Source organism: Nicotiana tabacum, chromosome 1 (genome assembly GCF_000715075.1).
Source record: "Nicotiana tabacum cultivar K326 chromosome 1, ASM71507v2, whole genome shotgun sequence".
NCBI lineage: Eukaryota > Viridiplantae > Streptophyta > Magnoliopsida > Solanales > Solanaceae > Nicotiana > Nicotiana tabacum.
Window position 1 is genome coordinate 126,095,283 of NC_134080.1, and position 18,516 is coordinate 126,113,798.

Here is an 18,516-nt window from a genome sequence, read left to right on the forward strand (position 1 = left end):
TTGTAGCCCTTCGTGTCTAGTTTCCAGAAAGGTAAAGAAATCACAATTTGGACATCTGTAGAGAAAGTTATGGCCAAAATACTAAGACCAGTCACTGCAGAACGCAGGAAGCCTGTGCGGCCGCGGTTGATTTTGTGCGGTCCGCACAGTGCATCTGAGGGCAGTATATTTAGACGGTATTTTCAGTTATTTTTCAATTTTTATGACCCCAAAAAACATAAGAGGCGATTTTTCAAACAACCTTTCTTCTCCAAATCAATTGTAAGTCATTTTTAACTAGTTTTCTTCAATCATTAACATCTTTTAACATGATTTCAACTTCAAACCAATGATTTTCGTGGGGGAAATTGGGTGTTTTGGGTAGAACCTAGCTTTTTCAAATTGGGGATTTGGACTTCGATTTGAGGTTCGATTTCAAAATAAATTATATATTTGAGTTTGTGGGGGAATGGATGATCGGGTTTTGGTTCGAACCTCAGGTTTTGACCATGTGGGCCCCAGGGTGATTTTGACTTTTGGGTAAAACTTTGCAAAATCCATTTTTCATGCATTTAAATTGATTCATTTAGCATTTATTAATATAATTAAGTAACTTGTGGCTAGATACGAGTGAGTTGGTGGTAGAATCAAGAGGTAAAGCGATAGTTGAGGCTTGAATTGCATTCGTGACATCGAGGTAAATGTCTGGTCTAAACTTAGCTTGAGGGATTAGGAGTTGAGTCATATTTGCTATTTACTTCTTGTTGAGTACGATGTATAGGCATGGTGAGGAGTATCTATACGTTGGTGTCAAGAATGACCGTGAGTCTTAGATTGATACTTGTTGTATTCTTGAATGTTACTTTGGTTGTAATAGTGAGTAAATCCTTGATATTGAGCAAAGACTTAGTTTGTTTATTGTGGAATCTACTTATGATTGAGAAATGGTGGTATTTTAGACGAGTAGGAGTTGAGTTAAGATTGGTTATAGCTGATTCTCCCTTTCCGGGACGTATATACTTGTACTGCTGAGTTCCCTTGTCGGGACGGTTAATCATGATTATTGGTGACTATATATTGGATCGGGTTACACGCCGCAACAGATATTATATTGGATCGGGTTGCACGCCGCAACAGCTATATATATGTGGATCGGGTTGCACGCCGCAACAATGTTAAATGATAAGGGATCGAGTTGCGCGCCACAACAGTATTGTTATTGTATTGTTGTAGATATTGAGGTGTCCTTACATATTTTATTAAGTTTTTGTTGGTGTTGATATATTTTCCCGAAGCTTGTACCCCCTCCCATTTTAAACTGCTCATTCTTGTTTATTTTCCGCCATATATTATATAACTGCACAGGTTTATCTAGAGTCTGGTCTTAGCCTTGTCACTACCTCGCCCGGGTTAGGTCAGGTACTTACCAACATATGGGGTTGGTTGTGCTGATACTATACTCTGCACTCTGTGCAGATACCGAAGAGGCACTTGATCAGCAGCAGTAGGGGAGCCAGCCTTTAGTCCACCGAGGCACCGAGGTAGCCTTGCAGGCGTCCGCAGACCCATCGTCTTCTTTATCTTTTATTATGTTCTGTTATCTCACGTATCCGAGACAAATAGTGTTATTTTTCCTTCAAACTGTTGTATGTAGTACTCTTAGTAGTCTGTAGATATTGTGACACCAGTTTCTGGGTATAGGCATGTGTTGACTTTCGAAACATTTTGGTTTTATATTTATTTAAGACTTCCGCTTAAATCTCATATTCCGTTGTCATTTAAATGTTTATCACTTGGTAATATAAGTTGTAAAAAAAGATTAAAATAGAAGAGTTAAAGATTTCTAAGTTCGTGGCTTGCCTAGCTTCTACGAGTAGGCACCATCACGACTCCCGAGGGTGAAAATTCCGGGTCGTGACAAGTTGGTATCAGAGCTCTATGTTACATAGGTCTCACAATTCACGGACAAGCTCAGTAGAGTCTGAGGGATCGGTACGAAGACGTCTGTATTTATCCCCCAGAGGCTACAGAGTTAGGAAAACTTCACATTTGTTCTTTCTCGTCGTGCGGTTTTATTTCTCAATGCTAATTGAACTTCTACTCTATTCTTTCACAGATGGCGAGAACACACTTCCTCATCTACCGCTCAATAGCCCAAGCCCCCAACAGTAGCTCCTATGAGGGGAAGAGGGCAAGGTCGAGGCCGAGGTAGGGGTAGAGCTCAGCCCCGAGCAGCAACCCCAGTAGCGGAGCCTTAGGTTGACTTTGATGATGAGGTTCTGGCCCCAGTAGCTCCGATGGGCCCAGCTCAGGTCCCAGAGGGGTTTATTACTACCCCAGTCCTTCAGGATGCTCTTGTCCGATTAGTGGGCCTCATGGAGAGTGTCACCCGAGCGGTCATGCTTCTTGTAGTACCAGTCATCTCTCAAGTTGGAGGAGGGGCCTAGACTCCTGCTACTCGCACTCCGGAGCAAGTAGCTTCTTAGATTCAGACTCCAGTGGTTCAGCCAGTTGGAGCAGTTCAGCCGGGTGTGGTAGATCAGACTGGTGATGGAGCGACTATGTCTCTCGATACTTTGTAGAGACTGGATAGGTTCACCAAGCTCTTCACTTCCACTTTCAGCGGTTGATTTTGCTGAAAGTTACCACGAGGTTCTTAGGAACATGGGTCTTGTTGGGACCAATGGGGTTGATTTTGCTACATTTTGCTTGTCTGGATCCACCAAGACTTGGTGGAGGGATTATTGCTTAGCTAGACCAGCCGGATCTCCAGCCTTGACTTGGGAGCAGTTCACACAACTATTTCTAGAGAAGTTCCTCCCCATTATTTAGCGAGAGGCTTATTGGAGCCAGTTTGAGTCCTCCAGCAGGGTTTCATAACGGTTACCCAGTATGAGACCAGGTTCATCGACTTAGCTCGCCATGCTCTTGTCATACTTCCTACAGAGAGAGAGAGAGAGAGGGTGAGGAGGTTTATTGGTGGTCTTATTCAGCCGATTCGCCTTCAGATGGCTAGGGAGGCTGGGAGTGAGATCCCTTTTCAGGAGGCGGCCAATATGGCCCTTAGAGTGGAGATGGTCTTGTCACAGGGAGGTGGTCATGGGTCGGATAAGATGCCTCATCATTCAGGTAATTTAGTGGCGCCTCGTCTGGGGGTAGAGATTCATATGGTAGGGGCCATCCTCCTAGGCCTATTCAGTCAGCTCTTTAGGTCTCTCACGATGCTTCAGGTAGTCGTGGTTCGTATATACAGTATTCCTATCAGTAGTCCTACAGTGCACCATCAGCTCCTATTAGTGCACTGTCGCTCCAGAGTTTTTGGGGTGGTCATTCGGGTCGCCAGGGTCAGTCTCAAATTCCTCAGCCACAACACTCAGGTGGATGTTTTGAGTGTGGTGAGTATGGTCATATCAGGAGGACTTGTCCGAGGTTGGTGGGTACTCAGTCACAGCAGCAAGGTTTCCATGCTATGGTCCAGGCACGAGGTGTTCCACAGATCGCCCAGCCAGCTAAAGGTGGGGGTAGAGGTGCTAAAGGTGGAGGTAGATGATTTAGAGGTAGAGCTTAGGCCGTTAAAGGTGGAGGCCAGCCAGCTGCAGGCAGTCCTAGAGATGGAGCCCAGGGTGGTAAGGCCCAGCCCCGATGTTATGCTCTTCCAGCAGGCCCGAGGCTGAGGCTTCAAATGCGGTTATCACAGGTACTATTCTTGTTTTTGATAGAGATGCTTCAGTGTTATTTGATCCAGGGTCCACCTACTCGTATGTGTCATCTTATTTTGCACTGCATCTGGTTATGCCTAGTGATTCATTGAGTGTTCCCGTTTATGTGTCTCTACCGGTGGGTGATTCTATTGTAGTTGATCGAGTCCATCGTTCTTGTATTGTGGTGATTGGGGTATTGAGACTCATGTAGATTTGTTGCTTTTAGACATGGTCAATTTCGATGTTATATTGGGGATGGACTGGTTATCACCATACCACGCTATCTTGGACTGTTATGCCAAGACTGTGACCTTAGCTTTACCAGGTATGCCTCGTTTAGAGTGGAGAGGGACTCCTGGTCATTCTACCCGTAGTGTTATCTCTTATGTGAAAGCTCGGCGTATGGTCGAGAAGGGGTGTTTGGCCTATTTGGAATATGTTCGTGATTCTAGTGTCGAGGTTCCCCCTATTGATTTTGTGCCCATTGTTCGAGAGTTTCCTAATATTTTCCCTTCAGACCTGCCGGGTATGCCACCCGACAGGGATATTGACTTTTGCATTGATTTAGATCCGGGCACTCAGCCCATTTCTATCCCGCCGTATCATATGGCCCTGCCTAAGTCGAAAGATTTAAAGGAACAGTTGCAAGACTTGCTTGAGAAGGGTTTCATTAGGCCTAGTGTTTCGCCTTGGGGTGAGCCGGTGTTGTATGTTAAGAAGAAGGATGGGTCGATGAGAATGTGTATTAATTACCGGCAGCTGAACAAGGTTACAATCAAGAATAAGTATCCATTGCCGAGGATTGATGATCTGTTTGATCAGCTTCAGGGTGCCAAGGTATTTTCAAAGATTGATTTAAGATCTAGCTACCATCAGCTGAGGATTAGGGCATCCGATGTCCCTAAGACAGCTATTCGCACTCGGCACGAGCATTATGAGTTCTTGGTTATGTCATTCGGGTTGACAAATTCCCCCGCGGCTTTTATGGATTTGATGAACCTAGTGTTCAGGCCTTATTTGGATTTGTTTGTGATAGTCTTTATTGATGATATTTTGATATATTCCCACAGCCGGGATGAGCACGAGCATCATCTTAGACTGGTTCTTCAGACCTTGAGGGATAGTCAATTATATGCTAAATTCTTGATATGTGAGTTCTGGTTGAGTTCAGTTGCATTCCTGGGTCATGTTGTTTCAGCAGAGAGTATTCAGGTTGATCCGAAGAAGATTGAGGTAGTCAAGAACTGGCCTAGACCAACATCAGCTACAAAGATTCGGAGTTTCTTGGGATTGGCAGGTTACTATCATCGGTTTGTGGAAGGGTTTTCATCTATCGCAGCCCCAATGACCAGGTTGACCAAGAAGGGTTCCCAGTTCAGATGGTCGGACGAGTGTGAGGCGAGCTTTCAGAAGCTCAAGACAGCTCTAACTACGGCTTCAGTGTTGGGTTTACCCATAGGTCCAGGGCCTTATACAGTTTATTGTAATGTTTCTCGTATTGGGCTTGGTGCAGTGTTGATGCAGGATGACAAGGTGATTGCCTATGCTTCAAGGCAGTTGAAGTTTCATGAGAAGAACTATCCGGTTCATGATTTGGATTTGGCATCCATTGTTTACGCGTTGAAGATATGGAGGCATTATCTGTATGGGTGGCATGTGAGGTGTTCACAGATCACAAGAGTCTTCAGTATTTGTTCAAACAAAAGGAGTTGAATTTGAGGCAGAGGAGGTGGTTGGAGTTGTTAAAAGATTATGATATTACCATCTTATATCACCCGGGAAAGGCCAATGTGGTGGCCGATGCCTTGAGCAGGAAGTCAGCCAGTATGGGCAACCTTGCTTATATTCTGGTCGGTGAGAGGCCGCTTGCTTTAGATGTTCAGGCCTTGGCCAATCGGTTCATGAGGTTGGATATTTCTGAGCCTAGTCGGGTATTAGCTTGCACGGTCGCTCGTTCTTCTTTATTGGAGCGTATCCGTGATCGGCAGTGTGATGATCCCCATTTATGCATCCTTAGAGACACGGTGCAGCGCGGAGGTGCCAAGTAGGTTACCCTAGATGATGATGGAGTTTTGAGATTGCAAGGTCGAGTGTGTGTTCCAAATGTGGATGGGCTTCGGGAGTTGATTTTAGAGGAGGCCCATAGCTCCCGATACTCTATCCATCCGGGCACTGCGAAGATGTATCAGGATTTGCGACAACATTATTGGTGGCGGGGAATGAAGAAGGATATCTTTGCATATGTATCTCGGTGTTTGAATTGTCAGCAGGTTAAGTACGAGCATCAGAGGCATGGTGGTTTATTTCAGAGGATTGAGCTTCCCGAGTAGAAGTGGGAGCGGATCACTATGAATTTCGTTGGTGGACTCCCGCAGACTCGGAGGAAGTTTGACGCAGTATGGTCATTGTTGATAGGCTGACAAAGTCAGCACATTTCATTCCTGTGGCAGTCTCCTATTCATCCGAGAGGTTAGCTGAGATCTATATCCGGGAGATTGTCCGTCTTTATGGCATGCATGTGTCTATCATTTCGGACCAAGGTACGTAGTTTACCTCGTGTTTTTGGAGAGCAGTTCAGCGAGGGTTGGGTACGCAGGTTGAGTTGAGCACACCATTTCATCCTCAGACAGACAGGCAGTCCGAGCAGACTATTCAGATTTTGGAGGATATGCTTCGAGCTTGTGTCATTGACTTTGGAGCCTCGTGGGATCAGTTTTTGCCTTTAGCACAGTTTGCCTACAACAACAGTTACCAGTCGAATATCTAAATGTCCCCTTATGAGGCTTTATATGGTAGGCGGTGTCGATCTCTGGTTGGATGGTTTGAGCCGGAAGAGGCTCGATTGTTAGGTACGGATCTGGTTCAGGAGGCTTTGGACAAGGTCAGGATTATTCAGGACAGGCTTCGTACAGCTCAGTCCAGGCAAAAGAGTTATGCAGACCGCAAGGTTCGAGATTTGGCATTCATGGTAGGTGAGCGGGTATTGCTTCGAGTGTCACCTATGAAGGGCGTGATGAGATTTGGGAAGAAGGGCAAGCTTAGCCCTAGGTTCATTGACCCATTTGAGATTCTTGATCGAGTGAGAGAGGTGGCTTATAGACTTGCATTGCCGCCGAGCTTATCAGCCGTGCATCCAGTGTTTCATATGTCCATGCTCTGGAAATATCACGACGATCCATCCCACGTGTTAGATTTCAGTACTGTCCAGTTGGACAAGGACTTGTCTTATGAGGAGGAGCCGGTAGCTATTCTAGACCGGCAGGTTCGTTAGTTGAGGTCGAAGAGTTTTTCTTCTGTTCATGTTCAGTGGAGAGGTCAGCCTCCTAAGGCATTGACCTGGGAGTCCGAGTCCGATATGCGGAGCTGTTACCCCCATCTTTTCCCTGACTCAAGTGCTTCCTTCTTCTGTCCGTTCGAGGATGAACGGTTGTTTTAGAGGTGGAGAATGTGATGACCCATTTGTGTTAAAATGAAATTTCCGTGTTCTGAGGCCTTGAAAACCTCATTTAGAATCACCTCAATTTGAGTGCATAGTCAGGGCGCGTAGCCGGAAAGCTTAAATATGATAATCTGCGAAAAACGATAAGTTTTGATTATAAAATGAACTAATTTGACTCCAGTCAACGTTTTGGGTAAACATACCCGGACCCGTGATTTGATGGTCCCGGAGGGTCCGTAAGAAAATATAGGACTTGGGCATATGCCCGGAATCGAATTCCGAGGTCCCAAGCCTGAGAAATGAATTTTTAAACAAAATTATTTTCTGAAATTGTTCAAGGAAATTTGAAAGGAAATTTGATTGAAACATGCTGGTATCGGGCCCGTATTTTGGTTTCGGCGTCCGGTACAGGTCTTATATGTGACTTAAGATGTTTCTGTGGAATTTGGTGAAAAATGGTTGTCATTTGACGTGATTCGGACTTAAATTGCAAAAAAAATGATGTTTAAAGAAGTTTTGAGAAAATTTCATTGATCTTGAGATTTAATTTGATATTCATGATGTTATTTTGATGATTTGATTACACGAATATATCCGTAAGATGTTTTTGAAGTTTTGTGTACACTTGGTTTGGAGTTTCGTGGGCTCGGGTGAGTTTCGGGTAGGTCTCGTGGAATCTTAGGCCTAAAAAACAGAGCTGTTGCAGGCCCAGAGGGGTGGAGGACCTCTTAATAGGCCAGTGTGGTCCGCACGATATGGACCACGGCCGCGAAGGGGCATGTGCGGCCGCACTAGATTCTGTGCGGTCCGCGGTGAAGAACAGATTCACTAATCCAACTACGGAAGCTTATATCTTTTGATCTATAAGGAATTTTGAGATAATTCAAAAACAAAAGTTGTATCCCTTCGTGTCTAGTTTCCAGAAAGGTAAGGAAATCACAATCTGGACATCTATAGAGAAAGTTATGGCAAAAATACTAATACCTGTCACTGCAGAACACAGGAAGCCTGTGCGACCGCGATTGATTTTGTGCGGTCCGCACATGGCATCTGAGGGCAGTATATTTAGACGGGATTTTCAGTTATTTTTCAATTTTTAAGACCCCAAAAAATATAAGAGGCGATTTTTCAAACAACCTTTCTTCTCCAAATCAATTGTAAGTCGTTTTTAACTAGTTTTCTTCAATCATTAACATCTTTTAACATGATTTCAACTTCAAATCAATGATTTTCATGGGGGAAATTGGGTATTTTGGGTAGAACCTAGGTTTTTCAAATTGGAGATTTTATATTTGAGTTCGTGGGGGAATGGGTGATCGGGTTTTGGTTCAAACCTCGGGTTTTTACCATGTGGGCCCGGGGGTGATTTTGACTTTTGGGTAAAACTTTGGAAAATCCATTTTTCATGCATTTGAATTGATTCATTTAGCATTTATTAATATAATTAAGTAACTTATGGCTAGATACGAGCGAGTTGGTAGTGGAATCAAGAGGTAAAGCGATAGTTGAGGCTTGAATTGTGTTCGTGACATCGAGGTAAGTGTCCGGTCTAACCTTAGCTTGAGGGATTATGAGTTGAGTCCTATTTGCTATTTGCTTCTTGTTGAGTACGACGTATAGGAATGGTGACAAGTATCTATATGTTGGTGTCAAGCATGACTGTGAGTCTTAGATTGATACTTGTTGTTTTCTTGAATGTTACTATGGTTGAAATAGTGAGTAAATCCTTGATATTGAGCAAAGACTTCGTTTTTTTATCGTGGAATCTACTTATGACTGAGAAATGGTGGTGTTTGAGACGAGTAGGAGTTGAGTTAAGATTGGTTATAGTCGATTCTCCCTTTCCGGGACGTATATACTTGTACTGCTGAGTTCCCTTGTCGGGATGATTCATTATGATTATTGGTGACTGTATATTGGATCGGGTTGCACGCCGCAACAAATATTATATTGGATCAGGTTGCACGCCGCAACAGATATTATATTGGATTGGGTTGCACGCCGTAACAGATATTATATTGGATCGGGTTGCACGCCGCAACAGATATTATATTGGATCGGGTTGCATGTCGCAACAACTATATATATGTGGATCGGGTTGCACGCCACAACAATGTTTAATGATAAGGGATCGGGTTGCGCGCCGCAATAGTATTGTTATTGTATCGTTGTAGATATTGAGTTGTCCTTTCATATTTTACTAAGTTTTTGTTGGTCTTGATATGTTTCCCCGAAGCTTGTACCCCCTTCCATTTTAAACTGCTCATTCCTATTTATATTCCGCCATATATTATATAACTGCACAGGTTTATCTGGAGTCTGGTCCTAGCCTCGTCACTACCTCGTCGGGGTTAGGCCAGGCATTTACCAGCACATGGGATCGGTTGTGCTGATAATATACTCTGCACTCTGTGTAGATACTGGAGCGGTTTTGGACAGCAGCAGTAGCGCAGGAGCCAGCCTTCAGTCCAGTGAGACACTGAGGTAGCCTTGCAGGCGTTCGCAGGCCTGACGTCTCCTCTATCTTTTATTATGTTCTGTTATCTCATGTATCCGAGATAAACAGTGTTATTTTTCCTTCAAACTATTGTATGTAGTACTCTTAGTAGTCCGTAGATATTGTGACACCAGTTTCTGGGTAGAGGCACGTGTTGACTTTCGAAACATTTTGGTTTTATATTTATTTAAGACTTCCGCTTAAATCTCATATTCCGCTGTCATTTAGATGTTTATCACTTGTTAATATAAGTTGTAAAAAAAGATTAAAACAGAAGAGTTAAAGATTTCTAAGTTCGTGGCTTGCCTAGCTTCTATGAGTGGGCGCCATCACGACTCCTGAGGGTGAAAATTACGGGTCGTGAAAACTAGGGAATGTCGTACCCTATGTAGGCAGAAAGTAATGCAGCTAGGGGATGTAGTACTGTGTATTGAAGATAGGGTGTCGATTCCCTATAATGAAACTAAAAATAACACGACTACGTGCATATTGGAAGGCAATCATGGATTTGAGAACATCACTTGGTGGAGTTTGTCTTTCCACGAACTGTTTCACTAAATTATTATGTTCCTGTTCTGAACAAAGAAAGATTCGTTAGTTTTAAAATGGTGGCCAGTTTGTGGCCTTGATTTCTTGGGCGACTTGACCTTGCGTCCATTACACTTGTTAGAAAAACCGACCTTGTCGATGATCGTACAAATTGCCGGGAGATTCTGGCTTTACTTTCTGAAGATCTTCTTTTTCAACGTCAACACCTGACTATTTTGCGCCTATCACCATTTGTGTCTATGGTGCAAACAACCTTGCTCCAAAAACAACTTTTAACAGAGTAAATTTTGTTGACCCTTGATACATTGTTCAGTCCTTCAAGCCTTTTGCTCGTCAGGGAAAATCAAAGATAGCTTTATGCCTTTGCCCATGTTGTTCATGCCCAGAAAATTTTGCTTCATATAACAGGGAAACTATAACCAATTTTGCGACCTTTTCTTTGCTTTGCTTTGAAAAAATTAGACTGAAAGGGACTCAAAAAGAATAGTACGAAAGAAAGCAAGTAGGTGAACTAATAGATATTACGACTTAATCAAGAAGTGTCCCTTTCAGAGAAGACAAATAAAAATAAAAAGGACTTATCTGGAGGAATATGCTGACTTCAATGAACATGACATGCACTTTGGACTGGATGATCGATCCATCTGAACCGTCTAATTCTTAAAATCCGTTGTAAAATTCACTTTGAAACTAAGTTCTTTGTCTTAACCATGCTCGTGCCGGGGTACAAGAAGACCTAAAATCGATCGACGATGCACTTTGTGGGTTTTCACCAATTGACCTCTCTCATTTGTCTTTTTATCAACTTACCATCGCCTTATAGTGCCCGTGAGGGTTTTCACTAATAAGACTCTTATTTAGTTTTCTCTCTTTACAATGGCTAAGGCATCACCCGCAATATACTGACTTAGCATTCTCAAAAGTTGATCAGAAGGTCTTAGCAGGGAAAGGTAAAAAGAACTATTAAACTGAAATACAACTTGTTGATGGAGCAATCGTCGAAAAATAAAATAAAATCATGCCCCAGTTTCTTTGAATAATGAGGTAATGTGGATTTTTGTTTGGTGTGACCGAACCCCAGAGTGAGGCTGCCTTCGTATCCTTTTGGATTCAGGTCGGACGTAGTTCAATTAACGTGAACTTGTTTTGATAATTTTTTTAAATTATTTTTTTGATTTTTTTGACATTGGTTCCAAAAGAGAGGGGAAAACAAAGAAATATAAACAAGGCTTCAAAGGGCTAACTAGGGTTGACCAGTGTTTGGGTAGCGAGAATGATAGCCTTTCGTCATCCCAACCTGAGAATGCTAAGTATAAAAATGCCCCTACAAAGACGTATCAAACATAGTATCTCTTGACTGCATCTACGTTGACGGATATATCTGTCACCTTTCCTTCTATATTTGCGAAGTGTAGAGCTCCTTTTGACAATACGTTTTTGACGAGGTAAGGACCTTGCCAATTCGGGGCGAACTTTCCTTTTGCTTTTTCTTGGTGCGGAAAGATGCATTTCAAAACAAGTTGTACTACCTCAAATTTTCTTGGGTGCACTTTCTTATTGTAAGCACGTGCCATTCTTTGTTGGTATAACTGACCAAAACAAACTGCTACCAAACATTTTTCATCAATTAAACTCAACTGTTCCAATTGGGACTTGACCTAGTCAGTGTCTCGATTCCTGCTTCAACAATTATTCGGAGAGAGGGAATCTCAACTTCATCAGGTATGACCACTTCAGTGCCATAAACCAACAAGTAGGTCGTTGCGCCGACTGATGTATGAACAGTTGTCCGATATCCCAAAAGAGCAAAAGGCAATTTCTCGTGCCATTGTCTATACCCTTGGACCATCTTCCTAAAAATCTTCTTGATGTTCTTATTCGCAGCTTCAACAACTCCATTAGCTTTGGGCCGGTAAGGAGTAGAATTGTGGTGCTCAATTTTAAATTGTTCGCATACCTCTTTCATCAGATGACTACTCAAATTAGCAGCATTATCTGTAATAATGGTTTTTGGTATACCGAAACGATAGATGATGTTGGAGTGAACAAAGTCTATTACTGCTTTCTTGGTAGCTGCTTTCAATATAATAGCTTCTACCCAATTTGGTAGAGTAATCAATTGCAACCAAGATGAATATGTGCCCATTTGAAGCATTTGGCTCTATTGGGCCAATGACATCCATTCCCCAAGCAACAAAAGGCCAAGGAGCCAACATAGGATATAACTCTGTAGGAGGCGAGTGAATCAAATCACTATGAATCTGACACTGATGGCACTTGCGAACAAAACGAAAGCAATCTCGCTCCATAGTAAGCCAATAATATCCTGCCCGAAGGATTTTCTTTGCTAGAACATATCCATTCATGTGCTGACCACAAACTCCCGAATGCACCTCATTCATAATCATTTCAGATTCTTTGGCATCCACCCATCTCAATAAATTCAAATCCGAGGTTCTTTTGTATAGGATTTCCCCACTCAAAAAGAAACCATTAGAGAGTTGCCTAATATTTCTCTTTTGATCCCTACTAGCATGTTCCGGATATTCTCTTGTTTTCAGAAATTGTTTAATATCACGGTACTATGGTTCACTGTCTAGTTTTGCTTCAATTGTATTGCAATAACCATGTTGATCCCGGATATGAATTTCTAATGGGTCAATGTGAGTATTACCCGGATATGGAAACATTGAGGCTAGGGTGGACAAGGCATCAGCTAATTCATTGTGAAACCCGGGAATGTACCTGAACTCGATGGACTTGAACCTTTTACTAAGATCTTCCACACATTGTCTATATGGAATAAGCCTGATGTCTCGAGTCTCCCAATTACCTTGAGCCAGCCGAACAAGCAAATCTAAATCTCCCATCACCAACAGTTCATACACATTTAGGTTTATTGCCATGTTCAAACCCATGATGCAAGCTTCATATTCTGCCGTATTGTTTGTACAGAAGAAATGAAGTCGCACCGTGGTAGGGTAGTGTTTCCCAGTAGATGATACAAGAATTGCCCCAATCCTTATGTCTTTGATGTTCACAGCCCCATTAAAGTATAGTTTCCAAATTTGACTATCATCTTGGACTACGTCTTTAACTAAATTAACCTCTTCATCTGGGAAGTATGTGTTCAAAGATTCATACTCATCATCAACTGGGTTTTTCAGCAAGATGATCAGCCCAAGCTTGTGCATTCATGGCAGTGCGAGTGACATAAACAATATCAAACTCTGTGAGCAAGATTTGCCACTTTGCCGATTTGCTGGTTGGCATCGGCTTCTGAAAAATGTACTTAAGGGGATCCATTCGGGATATGAGGTATGTTGTATAGGCGAAAAGATAATGCCTAAGCTTCTGAGCGACCCAGGTTAAGGCGCAACATGTCCTTTCCAAAAGAGTGTATTTGGCCTCATAAGTGGTGAACTTTTTGCTCAAATAATATATTGCTTGTTCTTTTTTGCCTGTGGCATCATGTTAACCCAGAACACAGCCAAAAGAACTATCCATTACTAACCGATATAAAAACAGAGGCCTACCAGGTTCCGGCGGGACCAAAACAGGGGGATTTGACAAATATTCCTTGATCTTATCAAATGCTTCTTGGCACTCATCTGTCCACTTGATAGCGGGGTTCTTTTTCAACAACTTGAAAATGGGCTCACATGTGGTTGTAAGTTGCGCAATGAACCTGCTGATGTAGTTCAACCTCCCGAGTAAACTCATGACTTCTTTTTTATTCTTCGGGGAGGCAGCTCTCGAATGGTCTTTATCTTGGAGGGATCTAACTCAATGCCTCATTGACTAACTATAAAACCCAAAAGATTCCCAGAAGGAACTCCAAATGCACATTTGGCTAGATTGAGTTTGAGATTGTACCTTCGTATCCTTTCAAAGAACTTTCTTCAAGTTTTGCACATGATCATCTTGTGTTCTAGACTTAATGATGACATCATCAACATACACCTCAATCTCTTTGTGCATCATGTCATGGAATATGGTAGTCATGGCCCTCATGTAAGTTGCTCCTGCATTCTTCAAACCAAAAGGCATGACCCTATAACAATAAGTTCCCCATGGAGTGGTGAAGGCGGTCTTTTCTGCATCTTCTTTATCCATCAGAATTTGGTGATACCCGACATAACAATCCACAAAATATTGGATCTCATGTTTAGCATAATTGTCAACAAAGATATGAACGTTGGGTAAAGGAAAGTTGTCCTTTGGACTTGCTTTGTTTAAATCCCTATAGTCGACACAAACTCTGATTTTGCCATCCTTCTTTGGCAGTGGCACAACATTTGCTAACCATGTGGTATACCGGACCACCCTAATCACATTTGTACTTAGTTGCTTTGTGATTTCTTCTTTAATTTTATCACTCATGCCTGCCTTAAACTTCCTTTGTTTTTGCTGGATTGGTGGAAAATTAGGATATGTGGGAAGCTTATGCACCACTAAATCGGCACTCAAACCCGGCATGTCATCATACGACCAAGCAAATACACCTCTATACTCAAACAAAACTTGAATTATGGCATCTCTCGTCTTTTGTTCAGTATGAATGCTTAGTTTTGTTTCTTTGATTTCTTCAGGACTTCCCAGGTTAATCACCTCAGTTTCATTTAAGTTAGGCTTAGGCTTATTCTCAAATTGATCCAATTCCCTTTTTATTTCCTTAAGAGCCTCATCTTCATCATAATCAACTTCTTGATTCATTATTTCGAGATTAGACAGATTTTTAAGATCTAGGCATGAATTCCGCGTGCATGTCATGTTTTTGAAGCCAGCATTAACAAAACTGAAAATGATAAGAAATTAACAAAAATTAGGGAAAGGAAAAGACATAATTCTACTATGAAACTGGAACTTCATTTCATTGAATTTGAAAGGATAGAAGGGTTAACATCAAAGCAAAGTAATTAACTAAAATATATGGATTACAACCCTGAAAATAATCCAAATACAGAAAAAGCAACAAAACAGACTACCAAGACTCCTTCCTGATGGGAAGAGGAGTTGCTCCCCAGTTGTTGAGTGAGGTATCTGGACCAATCAGCTAAACACTTGCACAACTAGGGCCCTGATGTACTTTCAAGGTTTTGCACCTCTTAAGTACAAAGAATAGAGAAAAACAAAAGCACCCCGCTAAAATTTTTCACAAAACTAGCGAAAGCGTTCTTCAAACTCACGTTAGAAGAATGTAAGATGGAATAAACCTCACCCACACGTTCCCCAATCCCGCAAGATTGCAAGAAGCATTGAATAAAGGAAGAACAATGAAATAAAAAGTAAATCACGTTTTTGAAGCAATAGCTTAGAAAAACTAATCACCAATGTTTATTTTCAGCATATTAAGCCCTTTAAATAGGCCTTACAATGAGTAAAATTGGTAAGGTTAAGGAAAACTAATCCTAATTAGACTAGAATAAGAATAAGGCTAAGAAAATCTATCCTAACTAAAATAGGAAAAAGAATTCTAGTAAGAATGGGATACCAACTAACAATTCTAGTTTGACTAGAACTACAAATATAATCCTACTAAAATAAGAATTTAATTACTAGGAAATAAGAAATAACAAATCCTAATCTTTAAGGAAAAGAAATCCTAATCTTGGATGGATTCTTCGCTTTTTGAATTTCATGAATTTTTAGCATTCTTGATCTTGCATCATTCTCCCCTGGTTGAACAAGATTCGTTCTCGAGTCTAACAGCTTCCATAGATGGCGCAAGATTTGCTATAGTAAGAACGGAGACCCAAGGGGAAAAAATGGGGACCCAATGCTCACCAGGTTTTAAGTTACATTTTGCTAGTTTATCATAGAGCTTCTTCACGTTATAAGCAAATTTGGCATATGGTCGAACTAAATCCCACTTTCTATGTTTCAACTTTCTACCAAGTTTTCTCCATGTAATCTTTCTATATGGACTCTCAAACTTCAACTTACGATATAAAGTTGTTGGTATAGACTTAACTAACTCCATGTCTAGCTTTGAGTTAAGCATGGAGATCAACGCTCTTCTTGGGAATGCATCAATTGCATTACTCATACACCAACAGGCACTTTGATGATAGCCATATATACTTATGACATTAAGACATCTTGTCTCTCCAATATCTGGTCTCAAACTCTCTATTACCACTCCTTTATAGGTAATTTTTCCTCTTGTTCTAGCATATTTCTATGAACTTTAGAATTAACGCAATATGTTGCCTTGTTTGGATTGATTGAGTCAACAATCAAGTCAATATTGTGTTGAGCATCTCAGGACGGTGAAAACTCAACAACACATATGGCTGGATAATCCAATGGATCGTCATAAAACTTTGGTGGTAATTCCTCAAGTTTTGGATATAATGCATGTTCCTCGTCTCTTTGATATTGGTCTTTATCAGCTTTGTCCTCTTCACGCCCCTGATTATCTGAATATTTATCATAATGGGCATAGTGCCTTGGTTCTCTTGTGCCTTGGTCAGCTTCAACCTCTTCAGTTGTTTGTGAATGAATTGGTGGATATAGAAGTGGTAGATGTGGCGGTTGTAGGCGTTGTGGCGGAGTTGGTAGTTGATATTGAAACACTAAACCTTCAACTAATTTAGTCAGATTCTCCATTGATTCCTTCAAGTTATTTAGCTGCACTTTAATTTCTTCGTTGTCTCGTTCAAGGATTCTAATTCTTAATTTATGAACTTGTAATTGAAGATCCACTGAAGAGGATCTTGAAAAGGATCCTGAACTTGGTATTTTCTTGTTTGGTGACACGATGAATAAAGTAGAAAATCAAGAATTTGGACCTGGAACATGAGCTCTGATACCAAATTGATGTACTTTCAAGGTTTTGCACCTCTCAAGTACAAAGAAGAGAGAAAAACAAAAGCACCCCGCTAAAGTTTTTCACAAAACTAGAGAAAGCATTCTTCAAACTCACGTTAGAAGAATGTAAGATGGAAATAAACCTCACCCACACGTTCCCCAATCCCGCAAGATTGCAAGAAGCTTTGAATAAAGGAAGAACAATGAAATAAAAAGTAAATCATGTTTTTGAAGCAATAACTTAGAAAAACTAATCACCAATATTTATTTTCAGCATATTAAGCCCTTTAAATAGGTCTTACAATGAGTAAAATTGGTAAGGTTAAGGAAAACTAATCCTAATTAGACTAGAATAAGAATAAGGCTAAGAAAATCTATCCTAACTAAAATAGGAAAAAGAATTCTAGTAAGAATGGGATACCAACTAATAATTCTAGTTTGACTAGAACTACAAATATAATCCTACTAAAACAAGAATTAAATTACTAAGAAATAAGAAATAACAAATCCTAATCTTTAAGGAAAAGAAATCCTAATCTTGGATGGATTCTTCGCTTCTTGAATTTCATGAATTTTTAGCATTCTTGATCTTGCATCAGGCCCTCACCAAATTGAACCATATTGATCCCATAGAACATCTCCTTGAGACCCTAGCAAACTTCATCAATGTCATCCTGAGTAGAAGGATTTTGGACTTCTTTAAATTGTGGCTTGACAAAAGAGTAGGCAATGTGAGGGATTGGATTTGACAATTTCCAACCATTTTTTTTTGCGGGTCTTGGCTCTGTTTATGTCAGGTGTTGTTGGTTTAAAACTATCACGACCTCAACCCCGGTCGTGATGGCGCCCAACACACTGCTAGGCAAGCCTGACCAATTAACAACCTCAACCCATTTCTTATATAGTTCTTTATTAGCTGACACAATTAAATTACCAAAACATAATATTAAAAGTCTGAAACCAGAGTTAAATATATGCAATTTCAGATGATAATACTACTACATAGCCCATACAGATCTGGTGTCACAAGTCTCGAGCCTGTAGTACAAGTTTAACATCCTAATACATGATCGGTCTAGGAAATACGAATAAAACAAAAGGATAGAAGGGAGAGATCTGGGTTGTGGACGTCGTACAGCTACCTCGATACTCTCGGATATGAACTGATCGACTAAAAATCCTCACTCAGCCTCTGGAACACCTGGATCTGCACGCAAGGTGCATGGAGTAATGTGAGTTCTCCGACCCAGTGAGTAATAAACATAAATAATGATTGAGAATAAGAAATCACGGAAAACACAGAGTAATCTATAATGCGGCAATTTAAACAAGTAATATGGAAGCAATAAACCAATGGAAACGAAATATGGAAATGCTACAACAAATAAGCAGTTAAGTGACAGACATATAAAGAAAATCAACACACAGAATGGTACCCTATAGTACCCACTGCGGCGTGCAGCCCGATCCATATATTTATCATCGACGACGCTCACTAGGGGTGTGCAAACTCCGGGAGGGCCCCCTTACGGCCCAAG